The sequence below is a fragment of the Astyanax mexicanus genome, chromosome 18 (assembly GCF_023375975.1).
Source record: "Astyanax mexicanus isolate ESR-SI-001 chromosome 18, AstMex3_surface, whole genome shotgun sequence".
Taxonomy (NCBI): domain Eukaryota; kingdom Metazoa; phylum Chordata; class Actinopteri; order Characiformes; family Acestrorhamphidae; genus Astyanax; species Astyanax mexicanus.
Window position 1 is genome coordinate 31,465,001 of NC_064425.1, and position 25,733 is coordinate 31,490,733.

The window sequence follows — 25,733 nt, forward strand, 5'->3', positions numbered from 1 at the left end:
TTCCTGGGGCTCTACCACGCTAAAGATTTCAGATTTAACACACCTGAGTCTAGAATGTTCACGTGATCCTGAAGGTCTTAATTACCTGGATCAAGTGTGCCGCGGACTCAGGCTGTTTGGATGGCAGGGGTGAAAAAAATTAAAAAGGCACCTTCTGTAGGACACAGGGCCTTTCTGTAAATGTATGCCAAGTATACTTTAATGTGTGTGTATGATTTTATTTATTTATTTCTCAGAATATTCTGTGTAAATATGATTTTTTTTTTAATTGGGCTTTTTTTTTATTGGGCCTAATCTGAAGCTTCCATTCCATTGAGTAAGAAACGTAGAGCAAGTAAATTGAACAAAAAAAATGAAGAGATAAAAATTAAGACATATAGGGAGTTTTTGTATTTTTTTCTTTGGTTACTTTTTGTAGTGAAAGTTAAAAGGAGCTTTTGTTTTGAGGCAAGATCTTTGTATTAGTCCGTAGAGCTGCTTTACTTTTGTCAAGAGCAGTAAATGACAGTGAAAAGACTCAGAGTGACTTATAAATAGGCTTGTTGGGAGTTAATCTTTCGCTTACGGCCATACCACCCTGAGAACGCCCGATCTCGTCTGATCTCGGAAGCTAAGCAGGGTCGGGCCTGGTTAGTACTTGGATGGGAGACCGCCTGGGAATACCAGGTGCTGTAAGCTTTTCCATCTTTCCTTTATTTTTTACTCCGTTCAGTCCATGATGTCACAATTTTTTACAAGGCTACACTGTGTTTACTCTTCATATAAAACACTTACAGTAAACCATATACAGATTAAATACTCACTTAAAAGTTCTTTCATTTTTCTGAAGGAGGATATTGTTTCTTCATGCTAATAAATAAAGAAAAAATGCATTATTTTTTATTTTCTTAACATAGGTACAGGGCGACTGACTCCTGTTCATGGGGCTCTACCACGCTAAAGATTTCAGATTTAACACACCTGAGTCTAGAATGTTCACGTGATCCTGAAGGTCTTAATTACCTGGATCAAGTGTGCCGCGGACTCAGGCTGTTTGGATGGCAGGGGTGAAAAAATTTAAAAAGGCACCTTCTGTAGGACACAGGGCCTTTCTGTAAATGTATGCCAAGTATACTTTAATGTGTGTGTATGATTTTATTTATTTATTTCTCAGAATATTCTTTGTAAATATGATTTTTTTTTTAATTGGGCTTTTTTTTATTGGGCCTAATCTGAAGCTTCCATTCCATTGAGTAAGAAACGTAAAGCAAGAAAATTGAACAAAAAAATGAAGAGATAAAAATTAAGACATATAGGGAGTTTTTGTCTTTTTTTCTTTGGTTACTTTTTGTAGTGAAAGTTAAAAGGAGCTTTTATTTTGAGGCAAGATCTTTGTATTAGTCCGTAGAGCTGCTTTACTTTTGTCAAGAGCAGTAAATGACAGTGAAAAGACTCAGGTCTGTGAATGACTTATAAATAGGCTTGTTGGGAGTTGATCTTTCGCTTACGGCCATACCACCCTGAGAACGCCCGATCTCGTCTGATCTCGGAAGCTAAGCAGGGTCGGGCCTGGTTAGTACTTGGATGGGAGACCGCCTGGGAATACCAGGTGCTGTAAGCTTTTCCATCTTTCCTTTATTTTTTACTCCGTTCAGTCCATGATGTCACAATTTTTTACAAGGCTACACTGTGTTTACTCTTCATATAAAACACTTACAGTAAACCATACACAGATTAAATACTCACTTAAAAGTTCTTTCATTTTTCTGAAGGAGGATATTGTTTCTTCATGCTAATAAATAAAGAAAAAAATGCATTCTTTTTTATTTTCTTAACGTATAGGTACAGGGCGGCTCACTCCTGTTCCTGGGGCTCTACCACGCTAAAGATTTCAGATTTAACACACCTGAGTCTAGAATGTTCACGTGATCCTGAAGGTCTTAATTACCTGGATCAAGTGTGCCGCGGACTCAGGCTGTTTGGATGGCAGGGGTGAAAAAAATTAAAAAGGCACCTTCTGTAGGACACAGGGCCTTTCTGTAAATGTATGCCAAGTATACTTTAATGTGTGTGTATGATTTTATTTATTTATTTCTCAGAATATTCTTTGTAAATATGATTTTTTTTTAAATTGGGCTTTTTTTTTATTGGGCCTAATCTGAAGCTTCCATTCCATTGATTAAGAAACGTAGAGCAAGAAAATTGAACAAAAAAATGAAGAGATAAAAATTAAGACATATAGGGAGTTTTTGTCTTTTTTTCTTTGGTTACTTTTTGTAGTGAAAGTTAAAAGGAGCTTTTATTTTGAGGCAAGATCTTTGTATTAGTCCGTAGCTGCTTTACTTTTGTCAAGAGCAGTAAATGACAGTGAAAAGACTCAGGTCTGTGAGTGACTTATAAATAGGCTTGTTGGGAGTTGATCTTTCGCTTACGGCCATACCACCCTGAGAACGCCCGATCTCGTCTGATCTCGGAAGCTAAGCAGGGTCGGGCCTGGTTAGTACTTGGATGGGAGACCGCCTGGGAATACCAGGTGCTGTAAGCTTTTCCATCTTTCCTTTATTTTTTACTCCGTTCAGTCCATGATGTCACAATTTTTTACAAGGCTACACTGTGTTTACTCTTCATATAAAACACTTACAGTAAACCATATACAGATTAAATACTCACTTAAAAGTTCTTTCATTTTTCTGAAGGAGGATATTGTTTCTTCATGCTAATAAATAAAGAAAAAAATGCATTATTTTTTTATTTTCTTAACGTATAGGTACAGGGCGGCTCACTCCTGTTCCTGGGGCTCTACCACGCTAAAGATTTCAGATTTAACACACCTGAGTCTAGAATGTTCACGTGATCCTGAAGGTCTTAATTACCTGGATCAAGTGTGCCGCGGACTCAGGCTGTTTGGATGGCAGGGGTGAAAAAAATTAAAAAGGCACCTTCTGTAGGACACAGGGCCTTTCTGTAAATGTATGCCAAGTATACTTTAATGTGTGTGTATGATTTTATTTATTTATTTCTCAGAATATTCTTTGTAAATATGATTTTTTTTTTAATTGGGCTTTTTTTTTATTGGGCCTAATCTGAAGCTTCCATTCCATTGAGTAAGAAACGTAGAGCAAGTAAATTGAACAAAAAAAAATGAAGAGATAAAAATTAAGACATATAGGGAGTTTTTGTCTTTTTTTCTTTGGTTACTTTTTGTAGTGAAAGTTAAAAGGAGCTTTTATTTTGAGGCAAGATCTTTGTATTAGTCCGTAGAGCTGCTTTACTTTTGTCAAGAGCAGTAAATGACAGTGAAAAGACTCAGGTCTGTGAGTGACTTATAAATAGGCTTGTTGGGAGTTGATCTTTCGCTTACGGCCATACCACCCTGAGAACGCCCGATCTCGTCTGATCTCGGAAGCTAAGCAGGGTCGGGCCTGGTTAGTACTTGGATGGGAGACCGCCTGGGAATACCAGGTGCTGTAAGCTTTTCCATCTTTCCTTTATTTTTTAATCCGTTCAGTCCATGATGTCACAATTTTTTACAAGGCTCCACTGTGTTTACTCTTCATATAAAACACTTACAGTAAACCATATACAGATTAAATACTCACTTAAAAGTTCTTTCATTTTTCTGAAGGAGGATATTGTTTCTTCATGCTAATAAATAAAGAAAAAAATGCATTATTTTTTATTTTCTTAACGTATAGGTACAGGGCGGCTCACTCCTGTTCCTGGGGCTCTACCACGCTAAAGATTTCAGATTTAACACACCTGAGTCTAGAATATTCACGTGATCCTGAAGGTCTTAATTACCTGGATCAAGTGTGCCTCGGACTCAGGCTGTTTGGATGGCAGGGGTGAAAAAAATTAAAAAGGCACCTTCTGTAGGACACAGGGCCTTTCTGTAAATGTATGCCAAGTATACTTTAATGTGTGTGTATGATTTTATTTATTTATTTCTCAGAATATTCTTTGTAAATATGATTTTTTTTTTAATTGGGCTTTTTTTTTATTGGGCCTAATCTGAAGCTTCCATTCCATTGAGTAAGAAACGTAGAGCAAGTAAATTGAACAAAAAAAAATGAAGAGATAAAAATTAAGACATATAGGGAGTTTTTGTATTTTTTTCTTTGGTTACTTTTTGTAGTGAAAGTTAAAAGGAGCTTTTATTTTGAGGCAAGATCTTTGTATTAGTCCGTAGAGCTGCTTTACTTTTGTCAAGAGCAGTAAATGACAGTGAAAAGACTCAGGTCTGTGAGTGACTTATAAATAGGCTTGTTGGGAGTTGATCTTTCGCTTACGGCCATACCACCCTGAGAACGCCCGATCTCGTCTGATCTCGGAAGCTAAGCAGGGTCGGGCCTGGTTAGTACTTGGATGGGAGACCGCCTGGGAATACCAGGTGCTGTAAGCTTTTCCATCTTTCCTTTATTTTTTACTCCGTTCAGTCCATGATGTCACAATTTTTTACAAGGCTACACTGTGTTTACTCTTCATATAAAACACTTACAGTAAATCATATACAGATTAAATACTCACTTAAAAGTTCTTTCATTTTTCTGAAGGAGGATATTGTTTCTTCATGCTAATAAATAAAGAAAAAAATGCATTCTTTTTTATTTTCTTAACGTATAGGTACAGGGCGGCTCACTCCTGTTCCTGGGGCTCTACCACGCTAAAGATTTCAGATTTAACACACCTGAGTCTAGAATGTTCACGTGATCCTGAAGGTCTTAATTACCTGGATCAAGTGTGCCGCGGACTCAGGCTGTTTGGATGGCAGGGGTGAAAAAAATTAAAAAGGCACCTTCTGTAGGACACAGGGCCTTTCTGTAAATGTATGCCAAGTATACTTTAATGTGTGTGTATGATTTTATTTATTTATTTCTCAGAATATTCTTTGTAAATATGATTTTTTTTTTAATTGGGCTTTTTTTTTTATTGGGCCTAATCTGAAGCTTCCATTCCATTGAGTAAGAAACGTAGAGCAAGTAAATTGAACAAAAAAAAATGAAGAGATAAAAATTAAGACATATAGGGAGTTTTTGTCTTTTTTTCTTTGGTTACTTTTTGTAGTGAAAGTTAAAAGGAGCTTTTATTTTGAGGCAAGATCTTTGTATTAGTCCGTAGAGCTGCTTTACTTTTGTCAAGAGCAGTAAATGACAGTGAAAAGACTCAGGTCTGTGAGTGACTTATAAATAGGCTTGTTGGGAGTTGATCTTTCGCTTACGGCCATACCACCCTGAGAACGCCCGATCTCGTCTGATCTCGGAAGCTAAGCAGGGTCGGGCCTGGTTAGTACTTGGATGGGAGACCGCCTGGGAATACCAGGTGCTGTAAGCTTTTCCATCTTTCCTTTATTTTTTACTCCGTTCAGTCCATGATGTCACAATTTTTTACAAGGCTACACTGTGTTTACTCTTCATATAAAACACTTACAGTAAACCATATACAGATTAAATACTCACTTAAAAGTTCTTTCATTTTTCTGAAGGAGGATATTGTTTCTTCATGCTAATAAATAAAGAAAAAAATGCATTATTTTTTATTTTCTTAACGTATAGGTACAGGGCGGCTCACTCCTGTTCCTGGGGCTCTACCACGCTAAAGATTTCAGATTTAACACACCTGAGTCTAGAATGTTCACGTGATCCTGAAGGTCTTAATTACCTGGATCAAGTGTGCCGCGGACTCAGGCTGTTTGGATGGCAGGGGTGAAAAAAATTAAAAAGGCACCTTCTGTAGGACACAGGGCCTTTCTGTAAATGTATGCCAAGTATACTTTAATGTGTGTGTATGATTTTATTTATTTATTTCTCAGAATATTCTTTGTAAATATGATTTTTTTTTTAATTGGGCTTTTTTTTTTATTGGGCCTAATCTGAAGCTTCCATTCCATTGAGTAGGAAACGTAGAGCAAGTAAATTGAACAAAAAAAAAATGAAGAGATAAAAATTAAGACATATAGGGAGTTTTTGTCTTTTTTTCTTTGGTTACTTTTTGTAGTGAAAGTTAAAAGGAGCTTTTATTTTGAGGCAAGATCTTTGTATTAGTCCGTAGAGCTGCTTTACTTTTGTCAAGAGCAGTAAATGACAGTGAAAAGACTCAGGTCTGTGAGTGACTTATAAATAGGCTTGTTGGGAGTTGATCTTTCGCTTACGGCCATACCACCCTGAGAACGCCCGATCTCGTCTGATCTCGGAAGCTAAGCAGGGTCGGGCCTGGTTAGTACTTGGATGGGAGACCGCCTGGGAATACCAGGTGCTGTAAGCTTTTCCATCTTTCCTTTATTTTTTACTCCGTTCAGTCCATGATGTCACAATTTTTTACAAGGCTACACTGTGTTTACTCTTCATATAAAACACTTACAGTAAACCATATACAGATTAAGTACTCACTTAAAAGTTCTTTCATTTTTCTGAAGGAGGATATTGTTTCTTCATGCTAATAAATAAAGAACAAAATGCATTATTTTTTATTTTCTTAACATAGGTACAGGGCGACTGACTTCTGTTCCTGGGGCTCTACCACGCTAAAGATTTCAGATTTAACACACCTGAGTCTAGAATGTTCACGTGATCCTGAAGGTCTTAATTACCTGGATCAAGTGTGCCGCGGACTCAGGCTGTTTGGATGGCAGGGGTGAAAAAAATTAAAAAGGCACGTTCTGTAGGACACAGGGCCTTTCTGTAAATGTATGCCAAGTATACTTTAATGTGTGTGTATGATTTTATTTATTTATTTCTCAGAATATTCTTTGTAAATATGATTTTTTTTTAAATTGGGCTTTTTTTTTATTGGGCCTAATCTGAAGCTTCCATTCCATTGATTAAGAAACGTAGAGCAAGAAAATTGAACAAAAAAATGAAGAGATAAAAATTAAGACATATAGGGAGTTTTTGTCTTTTTTTCTTTGGTTACTTTTTGTAGTGAAAGTTAAAAGGAGCTTTTATTTTGAGGCAAGATCTTTGTATTAGTCCGTAGCTGCTTTACTTTTGTCAAGAGCAGTAAATGACAGTGAAAAGACTCAGGTCTGTGAGTGACTTATAAATAGGCTTGTTGGGAGTTGATCTTTCGCTTACGGCCATACCACCCTGAGAACGCCCGATCTCGTCTGATCTCGGAAGCTAAGCAGGGTCGGGCCTGGTTAGTACTTGGATGGGAGACCGCCTGGGAATACCAGGTGCTGTAAGCTTTTCCATCTTTCCTTTATTTTTTTACTCCGTTCAGTCCATGATGTCACAATTTTTTACAAGGCTACACTGTGTTTACTCTTCATATAAAACACTTACAGTAAACCATATACAGATTAAATACTCACTTAAAAGTTCTTTCATTTTTCTGAAGGAGGATATTGTTTCTTCATGCTAATAAATAAAGAAAAAAATGCATTATTTTTTATTTTCTTAACGTATAGGTACAGGGCGGCTCACTCCTATTCCTGGGGCTCTACCACGCTAAAGATTTCAGATTTAACACACCTGAGTCTAGAATGTTCACGTGATCCTGAAGGTCTTAATTACCTGGATCAAGTGTACCGCGGACTCAGGCTGTTTGGATGGCAGGGGTGAAAAAAATTAAAAAGGCACCTTCTGTAGGACACAGGGCCTTTCTGTAAATGTATGCCAAGTATACTTTAATGTGTGTGTATGATTTTATTTATTTATTTCTCAGAATATTCTTTGTAAATATGATTTTTTTTTTAATTGGGCTTTTTTATTGGGCCTAATCTGAAGCGTCCATTCCATTGAGTAAGAAACGTAGAGCAAGAAAATTGAACAAAAAAAAATGAAGAGAAAAAAATTAAGACATATAGGGAGTTTTTGTCTTTTTTTCTTTGGTTACTTTTTGTAGTGAAAGTTAAAAGGAGCTTTTATTTTGAGGCAAGATCTTTGTATTAGTCCGTAGAGCTGCTTTACTTTTGTCAAGAGCAGTAAATGACAGTGAAAAGACTCAGGTCTGTGAGTGACTTATAAATAGGCTTGTTGGGAGCTGATCTTTCGCTTACGGCCATACCACCCTGAGAACGCCCGATCTCGTCTGATCTCGGAAGCTAAGCAGGGTCGGGCCTGGTTAGTACTTGGATGGGAGACCGCCTGGGAATACCAGGTGCTGTAAGCTTTTCCATCTTTCCTTTATTTTTTACTCCGTTCAGTCCATGATGTCAATTTTTTACAAGGCTACACTGTGTTTACTCTTCATATAAAACACTTACAGTAAACCATATACAGATTAAATACTCACTTAAAAGTTATTTCATTTTTCTGAAGGAGGATATTGTTTCTTCATGCTAATAAATAAAGAAAAAAAATGCATTATTTTTTATTTTCTTAACGTATAGGTACAGGGCGGCTCACTCCTGTTCCTGGGGCTCTACCACGCTAAAGATTTCAGATTTAACACACCTGAGTCTAGAATGTTCACGTGATCCTGAAGGTCTTAATTACCTGGATCAAGTGTGCCGCGGACTCAGGCTGTTTGGATGGCAGGGGTGAAAAAATTTAAAAAGGCACCTTCTGTAGGACACAGGGCCTTTCTGTAAATGTATGCCAAGTATACTTTAATGTGTGTGTATGATTTTATTTATTTATTTCTCAGAATATTCTTTGTAAATATGATTTTTTTTTTAAATTGGGCTTTTTTTTTATTGGGCCTAATCTGAAGCTTCCATTCCATTGATTAAGAAACGTAGAGCAAGAAAATTGAACAAAAAAATGAAGAGATAAAAATTAAGACATATAGGGAGTTTTTGTCTTTTTTTCTTTGGTTACTTTTTGTAGTGAAAGTTAAAAGGAGCTTTTATTTTGAGGCAAGATCTTTGTATTAGTCCGTAGAGCTGCTTTACTTTTGTCAAGAGCAGTAAATGACAGTGAAAAGACTCAGGTCTGTGAGTGACTTATGAATAGGCTTGTTGGGAGTTGATCTTTCGCTTACGGCCATACCACCCTGAGAACGCCCGATCTCGTCTGATCTCGGAAGCTAAGCAGGGTCGGGCCTGGTTAGTACTTGGATGGGAGACCGCCTGGGAATACCAGGTGCTGTAAGCTTTTCCATCTTTCCTTTATTTTTTACTCCGTTCAGTCCATGATGTCACAATTTTTTACAAGGCTACACTGTGTTTACTCTTCATATAAAACACTTACAGTAAACCATATACAGATTAAATACTCACTTAAAAGTTCTTTCATTTTTCTGAAGGAGGATATTGTTTCTTCATGCTAATAAATAAAGAAAAAATGCATTATTTTTTATTTTCTTAACATAGGTACAGGGCGACTGACTCCTGTTCCTGGGGCTCTACCACGCTAAAGATTTCAGATTTAACACACCTGAGTCTAGAATGTTCACGTGATCCTGAAGGTCTTAATTACCTGGATCAAGTGTGCCGCGGACTCAGGCTGTTTGGATGGCAGGGGTGAAAAAATTTAAAAAGGCACCTTCTGTAGGACACAGGGCCTTTCTGTAAATGTATGCCAAGTATACTTTAATGTGTGTGTATGATTTTATTTATTTATTTCTCAGAATATTCTTTGTAAATATGATTTTTTTTTAAATTGGGCTTTTTTTTTATTGGGCCTAATCTGAAGCTTCCATTCCATTGATTAAGAAACGTAGAGCAAGAAAATTGAACAAAAAAATGAAGAGATAAAAATTAAGACATATAGAGAGTTTTTGTCTTTTTTTCTTTGGTTACTTTTTGTAGTGAAAGTTAAAAGGAGCTTTTATTTTGAGGCAAGATCTTTGTATTAGTCCGTAGAGCTGCTTTACTTTTGTCAAGAGCAGTAAATGACAGTGAAAAGACTCAGGTCTGTGAGTGACTTATAAATAGGCTTGTTGGGAGTTGATCTTTCGCTTACGGCCATACCACCCTGAGAACGCCCGATCTCGTCTGATCTCGGAAGCTAAGCAGGGTCGGGCCTGGTTAGTACTTGGATGGGAGACCGCCTGGGAATACCAGGTGCTGTAAGCTTTTCCATCTTTCCTTTATTTTTTACTCCGTTCAGTCCATGATGTCACAAATTTTTACAAGGCTACACTGTGTTTACTCTTCATATAAAACACTTACAGTAAACCATATACAGATTAAATACTCACTTAAAAGTTATTTCATTTTTCTGAAGGAGGATATTGTTTCTTCATGCTAATAAATAAAGAAAAAATGCATTATTTTTTATTTTCTTAACATAGGTACAGGGCGACTGACTCCTGTTCCTGGGGCTCTACCACGCTAAAGATTTCAGATTTAACACACCTGAGTCTAGAATGTTCACGTGATCCTGAAGGTCTTAATTACCTGGATCAAGTGTGCCGCGGACTCAGGCTGTTTGGATGGCAGGGGTGAAAAAAATTAAAAAGGCACCTTCTGTAGGACACAGGGCCTTTCTGTAAATGTATGCCAAGTATACTTTAATGTGTGTGTATGATTTTATTTATTTATTTCTCAGAATACTCTTTGTAAATATGATTTTTTTTAATTGGGCTTTTTTTTTATTGGGCCTAATCTGAAGCTTCCATTCCATTGAGTAAGAAACGTAGAGCAAGAAAATTGAACAAAAAAAATGAAGAGATAAAAATTAAGACATATAGGGAGTTTTTGTCTTTTTTTCTTTGGTTACTTTTTGTAGTGAAAGTTAAAAGGAGCTTTTATTTTGAGGCAAGATCTTTGTATTAGTCCGTAGAGCTGCTTTACTTTTGTCAAGAGCAGTAAATGACAGTGAAAAGACTCAGGTCTGTGAGTGACTTATAAATAGGCTTGTTGGGAGTTGATCTTTCGCTTACGGCCATACCACCCTGAGAACGCCCGATCTCGTCTGATCTCGGAAGCTAAGCAGGGTCGGGCCTGGTTAGTACTTGGATGGGAGACCGCCTGGGAATACCAGGTGCTGTAAGCTTTTCCATCTTTCCTTTATTTTTTACTCCGTTCAGTCCATGATGTCACAAATTTTTACAAGGCTACACTGTGTTTACTCTTCATATAAAACACTTACAGTAAACCATATACAGATTAAATACTCACTTAAAAGTTATTTCATTTTTCTGAAGGAGGATATTGTTTCTTCATGCTAATAAATAAAGAAAAAATGCATTATTTTTTATTTTCTTAACATAGGTACAGGGCGACTGACTCCTGTTCCTGGGGCTCTACCACGCTAAAGATTTCAGATTTAACACACCTGAGTCTAGAATGTTCACGTGATCCTGAAGGTCTTAATTACCTGGATCAAGTGTGCCGCGGACTCAGGCTGTTTGGATGGCAGGGGTGAAAAAAATTAAAAAGGCACCTTCTGTAGGACACAGGGCCTTTCTGTAAATGTATGCCAAGTATACTTTAATGTGTGTGTATGATTTTATTTATTTATTTCTCAGAATATTCTTTGTAAATATGATTTTTTTTTAATTGGGCTTTTTTTTATTGGGCCTAATCTGAAGCTTCCATTCCATTGAGTAAGAAACGTAGAGCAAGAAAATTGAACAAAAAAAATGAAGAGATAAAAATTAAGACATATAGGGATTTTTTGTCATTTTTTCTTTGGTTATTTTTTGTAGTGAAAGTTAAAAGGAGCTTTTATTTTGAGGCAAGATCTTTGTATTAGTCCGTAGAGCTGCTTTACTTTTGTCAAGAGCAGTAAATGACAGTGAAAAGACTCAGGTCTGTGAGTGACTTATAAATAGGCTTGTTGGGAGTTGATCTTTCGCTTACGGCCATACCACCCTGAGAACGCCCGATCTCGTCTGATCTCGGAAGCTAAGCAGGGTCGGGCCTGGTTAGTACTTGGATGGGAGACCGCCTGGGAATACCAGGTGCTGTAAGCTTTTCCATCTTTCCTTTATTTTTTACTCCGTTCAGTCCATGATGTCACAATTTTTTACAAGGCTACACTGTGTTTACTCTTCATATAAAACACTTACAGTAAACCATATACAGATTAAATACTCACTTAAAAGTTCTTTCATTTTTCTGAAGGAGGATATTGTTTCTTCATGCTAATAAATAAAGAAAAAATGCATTATTTTTTATTTTCTTAACATAGGTACAGGGCGACTGACTCCTGTTCCTGGGGCTCTACCACGCTAAAGATTTCAGATTTAACACACCTGAGTCTAGAATGTTCACGTGATCCTGAAGGTCTTAATTACCTGGATCAAGTGTGCCGCGGACTCAGGCTGTTTGGATGGCAGGGGTGAAAAAATTTAAAAAGGCACCTTCTGTAGGACACAGGGCCTTTCTGTAAATGTATGCCAAGTATACTTTAATGTGTGTGTATGATTTTTTTTATTTATTTCTCAGAATATTCTTTGTAAATATGATTTTTTTTTAATTGGGCTTTTTTATTGGGCCTAATCTGAAGCTTCCATTCCATTGAGTAAGAAACGTAGAGCAAGAAAATTGAACAAAAAAAATGAAGAGATAAAAATTAAGACATATAGGGAGTTTTTGTCTTTTTTTCTTTGGTTACTTTTTGTAGTGAAAGTTAAAAGGAGCTTTTATTTTGAGGCAAGATCTTTGTATTAGTCCGTAGAGCTGCTTTACTTTTGTCAAGAGCAGTAAATGAGAGTGAAAAGACTCAGGTCTGTGAGTGACTTATAAATAGGCTTGTTGGGAGTTGATCTTTCGCTTACGGCCATACCACCCTGAGAACGCCCGATCTCGTCTGATCTCGGAAGCTAAGCAGGGTCGGGCCTGGTTAGTACTTGGATGGGAGACCGCCTGGGAATACCAGGTGCTGTAAGCTTTTCCATCTTTCCTTTATTTTTTACTCCGTTCAGTCCATGATGTCACAATTTTTTAAAAGGCTACACTGTGTTTACTCTTCATATAAAACACTTACAGTAAACCATATACAGATTAAATACTCACTTAAAAGTTCTTTCATTTTTCTGAAGGAGGATATTGTTTCTTCATGCTAATAAATAAAGAAAAAATGCATTATTTTTTATTTTCTTAACATAGGTACAGGGCGACTGACTCCTGTTCCTGGGGCTCTACCACGCTAAAGATTTCAGATTTAACACACCTGAGTCTAGAATGTTCACGTGATCCTGAAGGTCTTAATTACCTGGATCAAGTGTGCCGCGGACTCAGGCTGTTTGGATGGCAGGGGTGAAAAAAATTAAAAAGGCACCTTCTGTAGGACACAGGGCCTTTCTGTAAATGTATGCCAAGTATACTTTAATGTGTGTGTATGATTTTATTTATTTATTTCTCAGAATATTCTTTGTAAATATGATTTTTTTTTTAATTGGGCTTTTTTTTATTGGGCCTAATCTGAAGCTTCCATTCCATTGAGTAAGAAACGTAAAGCAAGAAAATTGAACAAAAAAATGAAGAGATAAAAATTAAGACATATAGGGAGTTTTTGTCTTTTTTTCTTTGGTTACTTTTTGTAGTGAAAGTTAAAAGGAGCTTTTATTTTGAGGCAAGATCTTTGTATTAGTCCGTAGAGCTGCTTTACTTTTGTCAAGAGCAGTAAATGACAGTGAAAAGACTCAGGTCTGTGAGTGACTTATAAATAGGCTTGTTGGGAGTTGATCTTTCGCTTACGGCGATACCACCCTGAGAACGCCCGATCTCGTCTGATCTCGGAAGCTAAGCAGGGTCGGGCCTGGTTAGTACTTGGATGGGAGACCGCCTGGGAATACCAGGTGCTGTAAGCTTTTCCATCTTTCCTTTATTTTTTACTCCGTTCAGTCCATGATGTCACAAATTTTTACAAGGCTACACTGTGTTTACTCTTCATATAAAACACTTACAGTAAACCATATACAGATTAAATACTCACTTAAAAGTTCTTTCATTTTTCTGAAGGAGGATATTGTTTCTTCATGCTAATAAATAAAGAAAAAATGCATTATTTTTTATTTTCTTAACATAGGTACAGGGCGACTGACTCCTGTTCCTGGGGCTCTACCACGCTAAAGATTTCAGATTTAACACACCTGAGTCTAGAATGTTCACGTGATCCTGAAGGTCTTAATTACCTGGATCAAGTGTGCCGCGGACTCAGGCTGTTTGGATGGCAGGGGTGAAAAAATTTAAAAAGGCACCTTCTGTAGGACACAGGGCCTTTCTGTAAATGTATGCCAAGTATACTTTAATGTGTGTGTATGATTTTATTTATTTATTTCTCAGAATATTCTTTGTAAATATGATTTTTTTTTTAATTGGGCTTTTTTTTATTGGGCCTAATCTGAAGCTTCCATTCCATTGAGTAAGAAACGTAAAGCAAGAAAATTGAACAAAAAAATGAAGAGATAAAAATTAAGACATATAGGGAGTTTTTGTCTTTTTTTCTTTGGTTACTTTTTGTAGTGAAAGTTAAAAGGAGCTTTTATTTTGAGGCAAGATCTTTGTATTAGTCCGTAGAGCTGCTTTACTTTTGTCAAGAGCAGTAAATGACAGTGAAAAGACTCAGGTCTGTGAGTGACTTATAAATAGGCTTGTTGGGAGTTGATCTTTCGCTTACGGCCATACCACCCTGAGAACGCCCGATCTCGTCTGATCTCGGAAGCTAAGCAGGGTCGGGCCTGGTTAGTACTTGGATGGGAGACCGCCTGGGAATACCAGGTGCTGTAAGCTTTTCCATCTTTCCTTTATTTTTTACTCCGTTCAGTCCATGATGTCACAATTTTTTACAAGGCTACACTGTGTTTACTCTTCATATAAAACACTTACAGTAAACCATATACAGATTAAATACTCACTTAAAAGTTCTTTCATTTTTCTGAAGGAGGATATTGTTTCTTCATGCTAATAAATAAAGAAAAAATGCATTATTTTTTATTTTCTTAACATAGGTACAGGGCGACTGACTCCTGTTCCTGGGGCTCTACCACGCTAAAGATTTCAGATTTAACACACCTGAGTCTAGAATGTTCACGTGATCCTGAAGGTCTTAATTACCTGGATCAAGTGTGCCGCGGACTCAGGCTGTTTGGATGGCAGGGGTGAAAAAATTTAAAAAGGCACCTTCTGTAGGACACAGGGCCTTTCTGTAAATGTATGCCAAGTATACTTTAATGTGTGTGTATGATTTTATTTATTTATTTCTCAGAATATTCTTTGTAAATATGATTTTTTTTAATTGGGCTTTTTTTATTGGGCCTAATCTGAAGCTTCCATTCCATTGAGTAAGAAACGTAGAGCAAGAAAATTGAACAAAAAAAAATGAAGAGATAAAAATTAAGACATATAGGGAGTTTTTGTCTTTTTTTCTTTGGTTACTTTTTGTAGTGAAAGTTAAAAGGAGCTTTTATTTTGAGGCAAGATCTTTGTATTAGTCCGTAGAGCTGCTTTACTTTTGTCAAGAGCAGTAAATGACAGTAAAAAGACTCAGGTCTGTGAGTGACTTATAAATAGGCTTGTTGGGAGTTGATCTTTCGCTTACGGCCATACCACCCTGAGAACGCCCGATCTCGTCTGATCTCGGAAGCTAAGCAGGGTCGGGCCTGGTTAGTACTTGGATGGGAGACCGCCTGGGAATACCAGGTGCTGTAAGCTTTTCCATCTTTCCTTTATTTTTTACTCCGTTCAGTCCATGATGTCACAATTTTTTACAAGGCTACACTGTGTTTACTCTTCATATAAAACACTTACAGTAAACCATATACAGATTAAATACTCACTTAAAAGTTCTTTCATTTTTCTGAAGCAGGATATTGTTTCTTCATGCTAATAAATAAAGAAAAAAATGCATTATTTTTTATTTTCTTAACGTATAGGTACAGGGCGGCTCACTCCTGTTCCTGGGGCTCTACCACGCTAAAGATTTCAGATTTAACAAACCTGAGTCTAGAATGTTCACGTGATCCTGAAGGTCTTAATTACCTGGATCAAGTGTGCCGCGGACTCAGGCTGTTTGGATGGCAGGGGTGAAAAAAATTAAAAAGGCACCTTCTGTAGGACACAGGGCCTTTCTGTAAATGTATGCCAAGTATACTTTAATGTGTGTGTATGATTTTATTTATTTATTTCTCAGAATATTCTTTGTAAATATGATTTTTTTTTAATTGGGCTTTTTTTTTATTGGGCCTAATCTGAAGCTTCCATTCCATTGAGTAAGAAACGTAGAGCAAGAAAATTGAACAAAAAAAATGAAGAGATAAAAATTAAGACATATAGGGAGTTTTTGTCTTTTTTTCTTTGGTTACTTTTTGTAGTGAAAGTTAAAAGGAGCTTTTATTTTGAGGCAAGATCTTTGTATTAGTCCGTAGAGCTGCTTTACTTTTGTCAAGAGCAGTAAATGACAGTGAAAAGACTCAGGTCTGTGAGTGACTTATAAATAGGCTTGTTGGGAGTTGATGTTTCGCTTACGACCATACCACCCTGAGAACGCCCGATCTCGTCTGATCTCGGAAGCTAAGCAGGGTCGGGCCTGGTTAGTACTTGGATGGGAGACCGCCTGGGAATACCAGGTGCTGTAAGCTTTTCCATCTTTCCTTTATTTTTTACTCCGTTCAGTCCATGATGTCACAAATTTTTACAAGGCTACACTGTGTTTACTCTTCATATCAAACACTTACAGTAAACCATATACAGATTAAATACTCACTTAAAAGTTCTTTCATTTTTTTGAAGGAGGATATTGTTTCTTCATGCTAATAAATAAAGAAAAAATGCATTATTTTTTATTTTCTTAACATAGGTACAGGGCGACTGACTCCTGTTCATGGGGCTCTACCACGCTAAAGATTTCAGATTTAACACACCTAAGTCTAGAATGTTCACGTGTATCCTGAAGGTCTTAATTACCTGGATCAAGTGTGCCGCGGACTCAGGCTGTTTGGATGGCAGGGGTGAAAAAAATTAAAAAGGCACCTTGGGCCTTTCTGTAAATGTATGCCAAGTATACTTTAATGTGTGTGTATGATTTTATTTATTTATTTCTCAGAATATTCTTTGTAAATATGATTTTTTTTTTAATTGGGCTTTTTTTTTTTACTGGGCCTAATCTGAAGCTTCCATTCCATTGAGTAAGAAACGTAGAGCAAGAAAATTGAAAAAAAAAATGAAGAGATAAAAATTAAGACATATAGGGAGTTTTTGTCTTTTTTTCTTTGGTTACTTTTTGTAGTGAAAGTTAAAAGGAGCTTTTATTTTGAGGCAAGATCTTTGTATTAGTCCGTAGAGCTGCTTTACTTTTGTCAAGAGCAGTAAATGACAGTGAAAAGACTCAGGTCTGTGAGTGACTTATAAATAGGCTTGTTGGGAGTTGATCTTTCGCTTACGGCCATACCACCCTGAGAACGCCCGATCTCGTCTGATCTCGGAAGCTAAGCAGGGTCGGGCCTGGTTAGTACTTGTATGGGAGACCGCCTGGGAATACCAGGTGCTGTAAGCTTTTCCATCTTTCCTTTATTTTTTACTCCGTTCAGTCCATGATGTCACAATTTTTTACAAGGCTACACTGTGTTTACTCTTCATATAAAACACTTACAGTAAATCATATACAGATTAAATACTCACTTAAAAGTTCTTTCATTTTTCTGAAGGAGGATATTGTTTCTTCATGCTAATAAATAAAGAAAAAAATGCATTCTTTTTTATTTTCTTAACGTATAGGTACAGGGCGACTGACTCCTGTTCCTGGGGCTCTACCACGCTAAAGATTTCAGATTTAACACACCTGAGTCTAGAATGTTCACGTGATCCTGAAGGTCTTAATTACCTGGATCAAGTGTGCCTCGGACTCAGGCTGTTTGGATGGCAGGGGTGAAAAAAATTAAAAAGGCACCTTCTGTAGGACACAGGGCCTTTCTGTAAATGTATGCCAAGTATACTTTAATGTGTGTGTATGATTTTATTTATTTATTTCTCAGAATATTCTTTGTAAATATGATTTTTTTTTAATTGGGCTTTTTTTATTGGGCCTAATCTGAAGCTTCCATTCCATTGAGTAAGAAACGTAGAGCAAGAAAATTGAAAAAAAAAATGAAGAGATAAAAATTAAGACATATAGGGAGTTTTTGTCTTTTTTTCTTTGGTTACTTTTTGTAGTGAAAGTTAAAAGGAGCTTTTATTTTGAGGCAAGATCTTTGTATTAGTCCGTAGAGCTGCTTTACTTTTGTCAAGAGCAGTAAATGACAGTGAAAAGACTCAGGTCTGTGAGTGACTTATAAATAGGCTTGTTGGGAGTTGATCTTTCGCTTACGGCCATACCATCCTGAGAACGCCCGATCTCGTCTGATCTCGGAAGCTACGCAGGGTCGGGCCTGGTTAGTACTTGGATGGGAGACCGCCTGGGAATACCAGGTGCTGTAAACTTTTCCATCTTTCCTTTATTTTTTACTCCGTTCAGTCCATGATGTCACAAATTTTTACAAGGCTACACTGTGTTTACTCTTCATATAAAACACTTACAGTAAACCATATACAGATTAAGTACTCACTTAAAAGTTCTTTCATTTTTCTGAAGGAGGATATTGTTTCTTCATGCTAATAAATAAAGAACAAAATGCATTATTTTTTATTTTCTTAACATAGGTACAGGGCGACTGACTTCTGTTCCTGGGGCTCTACCACGCTAAAGATTTCAGATTTAACACACCTGAGTCTAGAATGTTCACGTGATCCTGAAGGTCTTAATTACCTGGATCAAGTGTGCCGCGGACTCAGGCTGTTTGGATGGCAGGGGTGAAAAAAATTAAAAAGGCACCTTCTGTAGGACACAGGGCCTTTCTGTAAATGTATGCCAAGTATACTTTAATGTGTGTGTATGATTTTATTTATTTATTTCTCAGAATATTCTTTGTAAATATGATTTTTTTTTTAATTGGGCTTTTTTTTATTGGGCCTAATCTGAAGCTTCCATTCCATTGAGTAAGAAACGTAAAGCAAGAAAATTGAACAAAAAAATGAAGAGATAAAAATTAAGACATATAGGGAGTTTTTGTCTTTTTTTCTTTGGTTACTTTTTGTAGTGAAAGTTAAAAGGAGCTTTTATTTTGAGGCAAGATCTTTGTATTAGTCCGTAGAGCTGCTTTACTTTTGTCAAGAGCAGTAAATGACAGTGAAAAGACTCAGGTCTGTGAGTGACTTATAAATAGGCTTGTTGGGAGCTGATCTTTCGCTTACGGCCATACCACCCTGAGAACGCCCGATCTCGTCTGATCTCGGAAGCTAAGCAGGGTCGGGCCTGGTTAGTACTTGGATGGGAGACCGCCTGGGAATACCAGGTGCTGTAAGCTTTTCCATCTTTCCTTTATTTTTTACTCCGTTCAGTCCATGATGTCACAATTTTTTACAAGGCTACACTGTGTTTACTCTTCATATAAAACACTTACAGTAAACCATATACAGATTAAATACTCACTTAAAAGTTCTTTCATTTTTCTGAAGGAGGATATTGTTTCTTCATGCTAATAAATAAAGAAAAAATGCATTATTTTTTATTTTCTTAACATAGGTACAGGGCGACTGACTCCTGTTCCTGGGGATCTACCACGCTAAAGATTTCAGATTTAACACACCTGAGTCTAGAATGTTCACGTGATCCTGAAGGTCTTAATTACCTGGATCAAGTGTGCCGCGGACTCAGGCTGTTTGGATGGCAGGGGTGAAAAAAATTAAAAAGGCACCTTCTGTAGGACACAGGGCCTTTCTGTAAATGTATGCCAAGTATACTTTAATGTGTGTGTATGATTTTATTTATTTATTTCTCAGAATATTCTTTGTAAATATGATTTTTTTTTTAATTGGGCTTTTTTTTATTGGGCCTAATCTGAAGCTTCCATTCCATTGAGTAAGAAACGTAAAGCAAGAAAATTGAACAAAAAAATGAAGAGATAAAAATTAAGACATATAGGGAGTTTTTGTCTTTTTTTCTTTGGTTACTTTTTGTAGTGAAAGTTAAAAGGAGCTTTTATTTTGAGGCAAGATCTTTGTATTAGTCCGTAGAGCTGCTTTACTTTTGTCAAGAGCAGTAAATGACAGTGAAAAGACTCAGGTCTGTGAGTGACTTATGAATAGGCTTGTTGGGAGTTGATCTTTCGCTTACGGCCATACCACCCTGAGAACGCCCGATCTCGTCTGATCTCGGAAGCTAAGCAGGGTCGGGCCTGGTTAGTACTTGGATGGGAGACCGCCTGGGAATACCAGGTGCTGTAAGCTTTTCCATCTTTCCTTTATTTTTTACTCCGTTCAGTCCATGATGTCACAATTTTTTACAAGGCTACACTGTGTTTACTCTTCATATAAAACACTTACAGTAAACCATATACAGATTAAATACTCACTTAAAAGTTCTTTCATTTTTCTGAAGGAGGATATTGTTTCTTCATGCTAATAAATAAAGAAAAAATGCATTATTTTTTATTTTCTTAACATAGGTACAGGGCGACTGACTCCTGTTCCTGGGGCTCTACCACGCTAAAGATTTCAGATTTAACACACCTGAGTCTAGAATGTTCACGTGATCCTGAAGGTCTTAATTACCTGGATCAAGTGTGCCGCGGACTCAGGCTGTTTGGATGGCAGGGGTGAAAAAATTTAAAAAGGCACCTTCTGTAGGACACAGGGCCTTTCTGTAAATGTATGCCAAGTATACTTTAATGTGTGTGTATGATTTTATTTATTTATTTCTCAGAATATTCTTTGTAAATATGATTTTTTTTTTAATTGGGCTTTTTTTTTATTGGGCCTAATCTGAAGCTTCCATTCCATTGAGTAAGAAACGTAAAGCAAGAAAATTGAACAAAAAAATGAAGAGATAAAAATTAAGACATATAGGGAGTTTTTGTCTTTTTTTCTTTGGTTACTTTTTGTAGTGAAAGTTAAAAGGAGCTTTTATTTTGAGGCAAGATCTTTGTATTAGTCCGTAGAGCTGCTTTACTTTTGTCAAGAGCAGTAAATGACAGTGAAAAGACTCAGGTCTGTGAGTGACTTATGAATAGGCTTGTTGGGAGTTGATCTTTCGCTTACGGCCATACCACCCTGAGAACGCCCGATCTCGTCTGATCTCGGAAGCTAAGCAGGGTCGGGCCTGGTTAGTACTTGGATGGGAGACCGCCTGGGAATACCAGGTGCTGTAAGCTTTTCCATCTTTCCTTTATTTTTTACTCCGTTCAGTCCATGATGTCACAATTTTTTACAAGGCTACACTGTGTTTACTCTTCATATAAAACACTTACAGTAAACCATATACAGATTAAATACTCACTTAAAAGTTCTTTCATTTTTCTGAAGGAGGATATTGTTTCTTCATGCTAATAAATAAAGAAAAAATGCATTATTTTTTATTTTCTTAACATAGGTACAGGGCGACTGACTCCTGTTCCTGGGGCTCTACCACGCTAAAGATTTCAGATTTAACACACCTGAGTCTAGAATGTTCACGTGATCCTGAAGGTCTTAATTACCTGGATCAAGTGTGCCGCGGACTCAGGCTGTTTGGATGGCAGGGGTGAAAAAATTTAAAAAGGCACCTTCTGTAGGACACAGGGCCTTTCTGTAAATGTATGCCAAGTATACTTTAATGTGTGTGTATGATTTTATTTATTTATTTCTCAGAATATTCTTTGTAAATATGATTTTTTTTTTAATTGGGCTTTTTTTTATTGGGCCTAATCTGAAGCTTCCATTCCATTGAGTAAGAAACGTAAAGCAAGAAAATTGAACAAAAAAATGAAGAGATAAAAATTAAGACATATAGGGAGTTTTTGTCTTTTTTTCTTTGGTTACTTTTTGTAGTGAAAGTTAAAAGGAGCTTTTATTTTGAGGCAAGATCTTTGTATTAGTCCGTAGAGCTGCTTTACTTTTGTCAAGAGCAGTAAATGACAGTGAAAAGACTCAGGTCTGTGAGTGACTTATAAATAGGCTTGTTGGGAGTTGATCTTTCGCTTACGGCCATACCACCCTGAGAACGCCCGATCTCGTCTGATCTCGGAAGCTAAGCAGGGTCGGGCCTGGTTAGTACTTGGATGGGAGACCGCCTGGGAATACCAGGTGCTGTAAGCTTTTCCATCTTTCCTTTATTTTTTACTCCGTTCAGTCCATGATGTCACAATTTTTTACAAGGCTACACTGTGTTTACTCTTCATATAAAACACTTACAGTAAACCATATACAGATTAAATACTCACTTAAAAGTTCTTTCATTTTTCTGAAGGAGGATATTGTTTCTTCATGCTAATAAATAAAGAAAAAATGCATTATTTTTTATTTTCTTAACATAGGTACAGGGCGACTGACTCCTGTTCCTGGGGCTCTACCACGCTAAAGATTTCAGATTTAACACACCTGAGTCTAGAATGTTCACGTGATCCTGAAGGTCTTAATTACCTGGATCAAGTGTGCCGCGGACTCAGGCTGTTTGGATGGCAGGGGTGAAAAAATTTAAAAAGGCACCTTCTGTAGGACACAGGGCCTTTCTGTAAATGTATGCCAAGTATACTTTAATGTGTGTGTATGATTTTATTTATTTATTTCTCAGAATATTCTTTGTAAATATGATTTTTTTTTAATTGGGCTTTTTTTTTATTGGGCCTAATCTGAAGCTTCCATTCCATTGAGTAAGAAACGTAGAGCAAGAAAATTGAACAAAAAAAATGAAGAGATAAAAATTAAGACATATAGGGAGTTTTTGTCTTTTTTTCTTTGGTTACTTTTTGTAGTGAAAGTTAAAAGGAGCTTTTATTTTGAGGCAAGATCTTTGTATTAGTCCGTAGAGCTGCTTTACTTTTGTCAAGAGCAGTAAATGACAGTGAAAAGACTCAGGTCTGTGAGTGACTTATAAATAGGCTTGTTGGGAGTTGATCTTTCGCTTACGACCATACCACCCTGAGAACGCCCGATCTCGTCTGATCTCGGAAGCTAAGCAGGGTCGGGCCTGGTTAGTACTTGGATGGGAGACCGCCTGGGAATACCAGGTGCTGTAAGCTTTTCCATCTTTCCTTTATTTTTTACTCCGTTCAGTCCATGATGTCACAAATTTTTACAAGGCTACACTGTGTTTACTCTTCATATAAAACACTTACAGTAAACCATATACAGATTAAATACTCACTTAAAAGTTCTTTCATTTTTTTGAAGGAGGATATTGTTTCTTCATGCTAATAAATAAAGAAAAAATGCATTATCTTTTATTTTCTTAACATAGGTACAGGGCGACTGACTCCTGTTCATGGGGCTCTACCACGCTAAAGATTTCAGATTTAACACACCTGAGTCTAGAATGTTCACGTGTATCCTGAAGGTCTTAATTACCTGGATCAAGTGTGCCGCGGACTCAGGCTGTTTGGATGGCAGGGGTGAAAAAAATTAAAAAGGCACCTTGGGCCTTTCTGTAAATGTATGCCAAGTATACTTTAATGTGTGTGTATGATTTTATTTATTTATTTCTCAGAATATTCTTTGTAAATATGATTTTTTTTAATTGGGCTTTTTTTTATTGGGCCTAATCTGAAGCTTCCATTCCATTGAGTAAGAAACGTAGAGCAAGAAAATTGAACAAAAAAAATGAAGAGATAAAAATTAAGACATATAGGCAGTTTTTGTCTTTTTTTCTTTGGTTACTTTTTGTAGTGAAAGTTAAAAGGAGCTTTTATTTTGAGGCAAGATCTTTGTATTAGTCCGTAGAGCTGCTTTACTTTTGTCAAGAGCAGTAAATGACAGTGAAAAGACTCAGGTCTGTGAGTGACTTATAAATAGGCTTGTTGGGAGTTGATCTTTCGCTTACGGCCATACCACCCTGAGAACACCCGATCTCGTCTGATCTCGGAAGCTAAGCAGGGTCGGGCCTGGTTAGTACTTGGATGGGAGACCGCCTGGGAATACCAGGTGCTGTAAGCTTTTCCATCTTTCCTTTATTTTTTACTCCGTTCAGTCCATGATTTCACAAATTTTTAAAAGGCTACACTGTGTTTACTCTTCATATAAAACACTTACAGTAAACCATATACAGATTAAATACTCACTTAAAAGTTCTTTCATTTTTCTGAAGGAGGATATTGTTTCTTCATGCTAATAAATAAAGAAAAAATGCATTATTTTTTATTTTCTTAACATAGGTACAGGGCGACTGACTCCTGTTCCTGGGGCTCTACCACGCTAAAGATCTCAGATTTAACACACCTGAGTCTAGAATGTTCACGTGATCCTGAAGGTCTTAATTACCTGGATCAAGTGTGCCGCGGACTCAGGCTGTTTGGATGGCAGGGGTGAAAAAAATTAAAAAGGCACCTTCTGTAGGACACAGGGCCTTTCTGTAAATGTATGCCAAGTATACTTTAATGTGTGTGTATGATTTTATTTATTTATTTCTCAGAATACTCTTTGTAAATATGATTTTTTTTTAATTGGGCTTTTTTTTTATTGGGCCTAATCTGAAGCTTCCATTCCATTGAGTAAGAAACTTAGAGCAAGAAAATTGAACAAAAAAAAATGAAGAGATAAAAATTAAGACATATAGGGAGTTTTTGTCTTTTTTTCTTTGGTTACTTTTTGTAGTGAAAGTTAAAAGGAGCTTTTATTTTGAGGCAAGATCTTTGTATTAGTCCGTAGAGCTGCTTTACTTTTGTCAAGAGCAGTAAATGACAGTGAAAAGACTCAGGTCTGTGAGTGACTTATAAATAGGCTTGTTGGGAGTTGATCTTTCGCTTACGGCCATACCACCCTGAGAACGCCCGATCTCGTCTGATTTCGGAAGCTAAGCAGGGTCGGGCCTGGTTAGTACTTGGATGGGAGACCGCCTGGGAATACCAGGTGCTGTAAGCTTTTCCATCTTTCCTTTATTTTTTACTCCGTCCAGTCCATGATGTCACAAATTTTTACAAGGCTACACTGTGTTTACTCTTCATATAAAACACTTACAGTAAACCATATACAGATTAAATACTCACTTAAAAGTTATTTCATTTTTCTGAAGGAGGATATTGTTTCTTCATGCTAATAAATGAAGAAAAAATGCATTATTTTTTATTTTCTTAACATAGGTACAGGGCGACTGACTCCTGTTCCTGGGGCTCTACCACGCTAAAGATCTCAGATTTAACACACCTGAGTCTAGAATGTTCACGTGATCCTGAAGGTCTTAATTACCTGGATCAAGTGTGCCGTGGACTCAGGCTGTTTGGATGGCAGGGGTGAAAAAAATTAAAAAGGCACCTTCTGTAGGACACAGGGCCTTTCTGTAAATGTATGCCAAGTATACTTTAATGTGTGTGTATGATTTTATTTATTTATTTCTCAGAATATTCTTTGTAAATATGATTTTTTTTTAATTGGGCTTTTTTTTTATTGGGCCTAATCTGAAGCTTCCATTCCATTGAGTAAGAAACGTAGAGCAAGAAAATTGAACAAAAAAAATGAAGAGATAAAAATTAAGACATATAGGGAGTTTTTGTCTTTTTTTCTTTGGTTACTTTTGTAGTGAAAGTTAAAAGGAGCTTTTATTTTGAGGCAAGATCTTTGTATTAGTCCGTAGAGCTGCTTTACTTTTGTCAAGAGCAGTAAATGACAGTGAAAAGACTCAGGTCTGTGAGTGACTTATAAATAGGCTTGTTGGGAGTTGATCTATCGCTTACGGCCATACCACCCTGAGAACGCCCGATCTCGTCTGATCTCGGAAGCTAAGCAGGGTCGGGCCTGGTTAGTACTTGGATGGGAGACCGCCTGGGAATACCAGGTGCTGTAAGCTTTTCCATCTCTCCTTTATTTTTTACTCCGTTCAGTCCATGATGTCACAATTTTTTACAAGGCTACACTGTGTTTACTCTTCATATAAAACACTTACAGTAAACCATATACAGATTAAATACTCACTTAAAAGTTA

The 25,733-nt window shown here is 36.9% G+C and overlaps 28 non-coding genes across 28 annotated transcripts; all 28 read left to right on the forward strand.

Moving 5' to 3' along the window:
* Positions 1 to 559: 559 nt before the first annotated feature.
* LOC125784093 (5S ribosomal RNA) lies at positions 560 to 678 on the forward strand. The gene has a single exon (XR_007426814.1). It is a non-coding gene; the product is annotated as a 5S ribosomal RNA (ribosomal RNA).
* An 803-nt stretch (positions 679 to 1,481) lies between these two features.
* LOC125784094 (5S ribosomal RNA) lies at positions 1,482 to 1,600 on the forward strand. Its single transcript, XR_007426815.1, has one exon. It is a non-coding gene; the product is annotated as a 5S ribosomal RNA (ribosomal RNA).
* An 805-nt stretch (positions 1,601 to 2,405) lies between these two features.
* LOC125784095 (5S ribosomal RNA) lies at positions 2,406 to 2,524 on the forward strand. The gene has a single exon (XR_007426816.1). It is a non-coding gene; the product is annotated as a 5S ribosomal RNA (ribosomal RNA).
* Positions 2,525 to 3,334: 810 nt separating this feature from the next.
* On the forward strand, positions 3,335 to 3,453 carry LOC125784096 (5S ribosomal RNA). The gene has a single exon (XR_007426817.1). It is a non-coding gene; the product is annotated as a 5S ribosomal RNA (ribosomal RNA).
* An 809-nt stretch (positions 3,454 to 4,262) lies between these two features.
* On the forward strand, positions 4,263 to 4,381 carry LOC125784097 (5S ribosomal RNA). The gene has a single exon (XR_007426818.1). It is a non-coding gene; the product is annotated as a 5S ribosomal RNA (ribosomal RNA).
* Positions 4,382 to 5,191: 810 nt separating this feature from the next.
* On the forward strand, positions 5,192 to 5,310 carry LOC125784098 (5S ribosomal RNA). Its single transcript, XR_007426819.1, has one exon. It is a non-coding gene; the product is annotated as a 5S ribosomal RNA (ribosomal RNA).
* Positions 5,311 to 6,121: 811 nt separating this feature from the next.
* Positions 6,122 to 6,240, forward strand: LOC125784100 (5S ribosomal RNA). The gene has a single exon (XR_007426821.1). It is a non-coding gene; the product is annotated as a 5S ribosomal RNA (ribosomal RNA).
* Positions 6,241 to 7,043: 803 nt separating this feature from the next.
* Positions 7,044 to 7,162, forward strand: LOC125784101 (5S ribosomal RNA). Its single transcript, XR_007426822.1, has one exon. It is a non-coding gene; the product is annotated as a 5S ribosomal RNA (ribosomal RNA).
* An 807-nt stretch (positions 7,163 to 7,969) lies between these two features.
* Positions 7,970 to 8,088, forward strand: LOC125784102 (5S ribosomal RNA). Its single transcript, XR_007426823.1, has one exon. It is a non-coding gene; the product is annotated as a 5S ribosomal RNA (ribosomal RNA).
* Positions 8,089 to 8,895: 807 nt separating this feature from the next.
* LOC125784103 (5S ribosomal RNA) lies at positions 8,896 to 9,014 on the forward strand. Its single transcript, XR_007426824.1, has one exon. It is a non-coding gene; the product is annotated as a 5S ribosomal RNA (ribosomal RNA).
* Positions 9,015 to 9,818: 804 nt separating this feature from the next.
* On the forward strand, positions 9,819 to 9,937 carry LOC125784104 (5S ribosomal RNA). The gene has a single exon (XR_007426825.1). It is a non-coding gene; the product is annotated as a 5S ribosomal RNA (ribosomal RNA).
* An 803-nt stretch (positions 9,938 to 10,740) lies between these two features.
* Positions 10,741 to 10,859, forward strand: LOC125784105 (5S ribosomal RNA). The gene has a single exon (XR_007426826.1). It is a non-coding gene; the product is annotated as a 5S ribosomal RNA (ribosomal RNA).
* An 803-nt stretch (positions 10,860 to 11,662) lies between these two features.
* On the forward strand, positions 11,663 to 11,781 carry LOC125784106 (5S ribosomal RNA). The gene has a single exon (XR_007426827.1). It is a non-coding gene; the product is annotated as a 5S ribosomal RNA (ribosomal RNA).
* An 801-nt stretch (positions 11,782 to 12,582) lies between these two features.
* LOC125784107 (5S ribosomal RNA) lies at positions 12,583 to 12,701 on the forward strand. The gene has a single exon (XR_007426828.1). It is a non-coding gene; the product is annotated as a 5S ribosomal RNA (ribosomal RNA).
* An 803-nt stretch (positions 12,702 to 13,504) lies between these two features.
* On the forward strand, positions 13,505 to 13,623 carry LOC125783002 (5S ribosomal RNA). The gene has a single exon (XR_007425738.1). It is a non-coding gene; the product is annotated as a 5S ribosomal RNA (ribosomal RNA).
* An 803-nt stretch (positions 13,624 to 14,426) lies between these two features.
* Positions 14,427 to 14,545, forward strand: LOC125784108 (5S ribosomal RNA). The gene has a single exon (XR_007426829.1). It is a non-coding gene; the product is annotated as a 5S ribosomal RNA (ribosomal RNA).
* An 802-nt stretch (positions 14,546 to 15,347) lies between these two features.
* On the forward strand, positions 15,348 to 15,466 carry LOC125784109 (5S ribosomal RNA). Its single transcript, XR_007426830.1, has one exon. It is a non-coding gene; the product is annotated as a 5S ribosomal RNA (ribosomal RNA).
* An 807-nt stretch (positions 15,467 to 16,273) lies between these two features.
* Positions 16,274 to 16,392, forward strand: LOC125783076 (5S ribosomal RNA). Its single transcript, XR_007425810.1, has one exon. It is a non-coding gene; the product is annotated as a 5S ribosomal RNA (ribosomal RNA).
* A 795-nt stretch (positions 16,393 to 17,187) lies between these two features.
* On the forward strand, positions 17,188 to 17,306 carry LOC125783021 (5S ribosomal RNA). Its single transcript, XR_007425757.1, has one exon. It is a non-coding gene; the product is annotated as a 5S ribosomal RNA (ribosomal RNA).
* Positions 17,307 to 18,110: 804 nt separating this feature from the next.
* Positions 18,111 to 18,229, forward strand: LOC125783264 (5S ribosomal RNA). Its single transcript, XR_007425998.1, has one exon. It is a non-coding gene; the product is annotated as a 5S ribosomal RNA (ribosomal RNA).
* An 804-nt stretch (positions 18,230 to 19,033) lies between these two features.
* Positions 19,034 to 19,152, forward strand: LOC125784111 (5S ribosomal RNA). The gene has a single exon (XR_007426832.1). It is a non-coding gene; the product is annotated as a 5S ribosomal RNA (ribosomal RNA).
* Positions 19,153 to 19,955: 803 nt separating this feature from the next.
* LOC125784112 (5S ribosomal RNA) lies at positions 19,956 to 20,074 on the forward strand. The gene has a single exon (XR_007426833.1). It is a non-coding gene; the product is annotated as a 5S ribosomal RNA (ribosomal RNA).
* An 804-nt stretch (positions 20,075 to 20,878) lies between these two features.
* LOC125784113 (5S ribosomal RNA) lies at positions 20,879 to 20,997 on the forward strand. The gene has a single exon (XR_007426834.1). It is a non-coding gene; the product is annotated as a 5S ribosomal RNA (ribosomal RNA).
* Positions 20,998 to 21,800: 803 nt separating this feature from the next.
* On the forward strand, positions 21,801 to 21,919 carry LOC125784114 (5S ribosomal RNA). Its single transcript, XR_007426835.1, has one exon. It is a non-coding gene; the product is annotated as a 5S ribosomal RNA (ribosomal RNA).
* Positions 21,920 to 22,723: 804 nt separating this feature from the next.
* Positions 22,724 to 22,842, forward strand: LOC125783077 (5S ribosomal RNA). Its single transcript, XR_007425811.1, has one exon. It is a non-coding gene; the product is annotated as a 5S ribosomal RNA (ribosomal RNA).
* A 791-nt stretch (positions 22,843 to 23,633) lies between these two features.
* Positions 23,634 to 23,752, forward strand: LOC125783829 (5S ribosomal RNA). Its single transcript, XR_007426549.1, has one exon. It is a non-coding gene; the product is annotated as a 5S ribosomal RNA (ribosomal RNA).
* Positions 23,753 to 24,557: 805 nt separating this feature from the next.
* On the forward strand, positions 24,558 to 24,676 carry LOC125783094 (5S ribosomal RNA). Its single transcript, XR_007425828.1, has one exon. It is a non-coding gene; the product is annotated as a 5S ribosomal RNA (ribosomal RNA).
* An 803-nt stretch (positions 24,677 to 25,479) lies between these two features.
* Positions 25,480 to 25,598, forward strand: LOC125784115 (5S ribosomal RNA). Its single transcript, XR_007426836.1, has one exon. It is a non-coding gene; the product is annotated as a 5S ribosomal RNA (ribosomal RNA).
* The last annotated feature ends 135 nt before the right edge of the window (positions 25,599 to 25,733 follow it).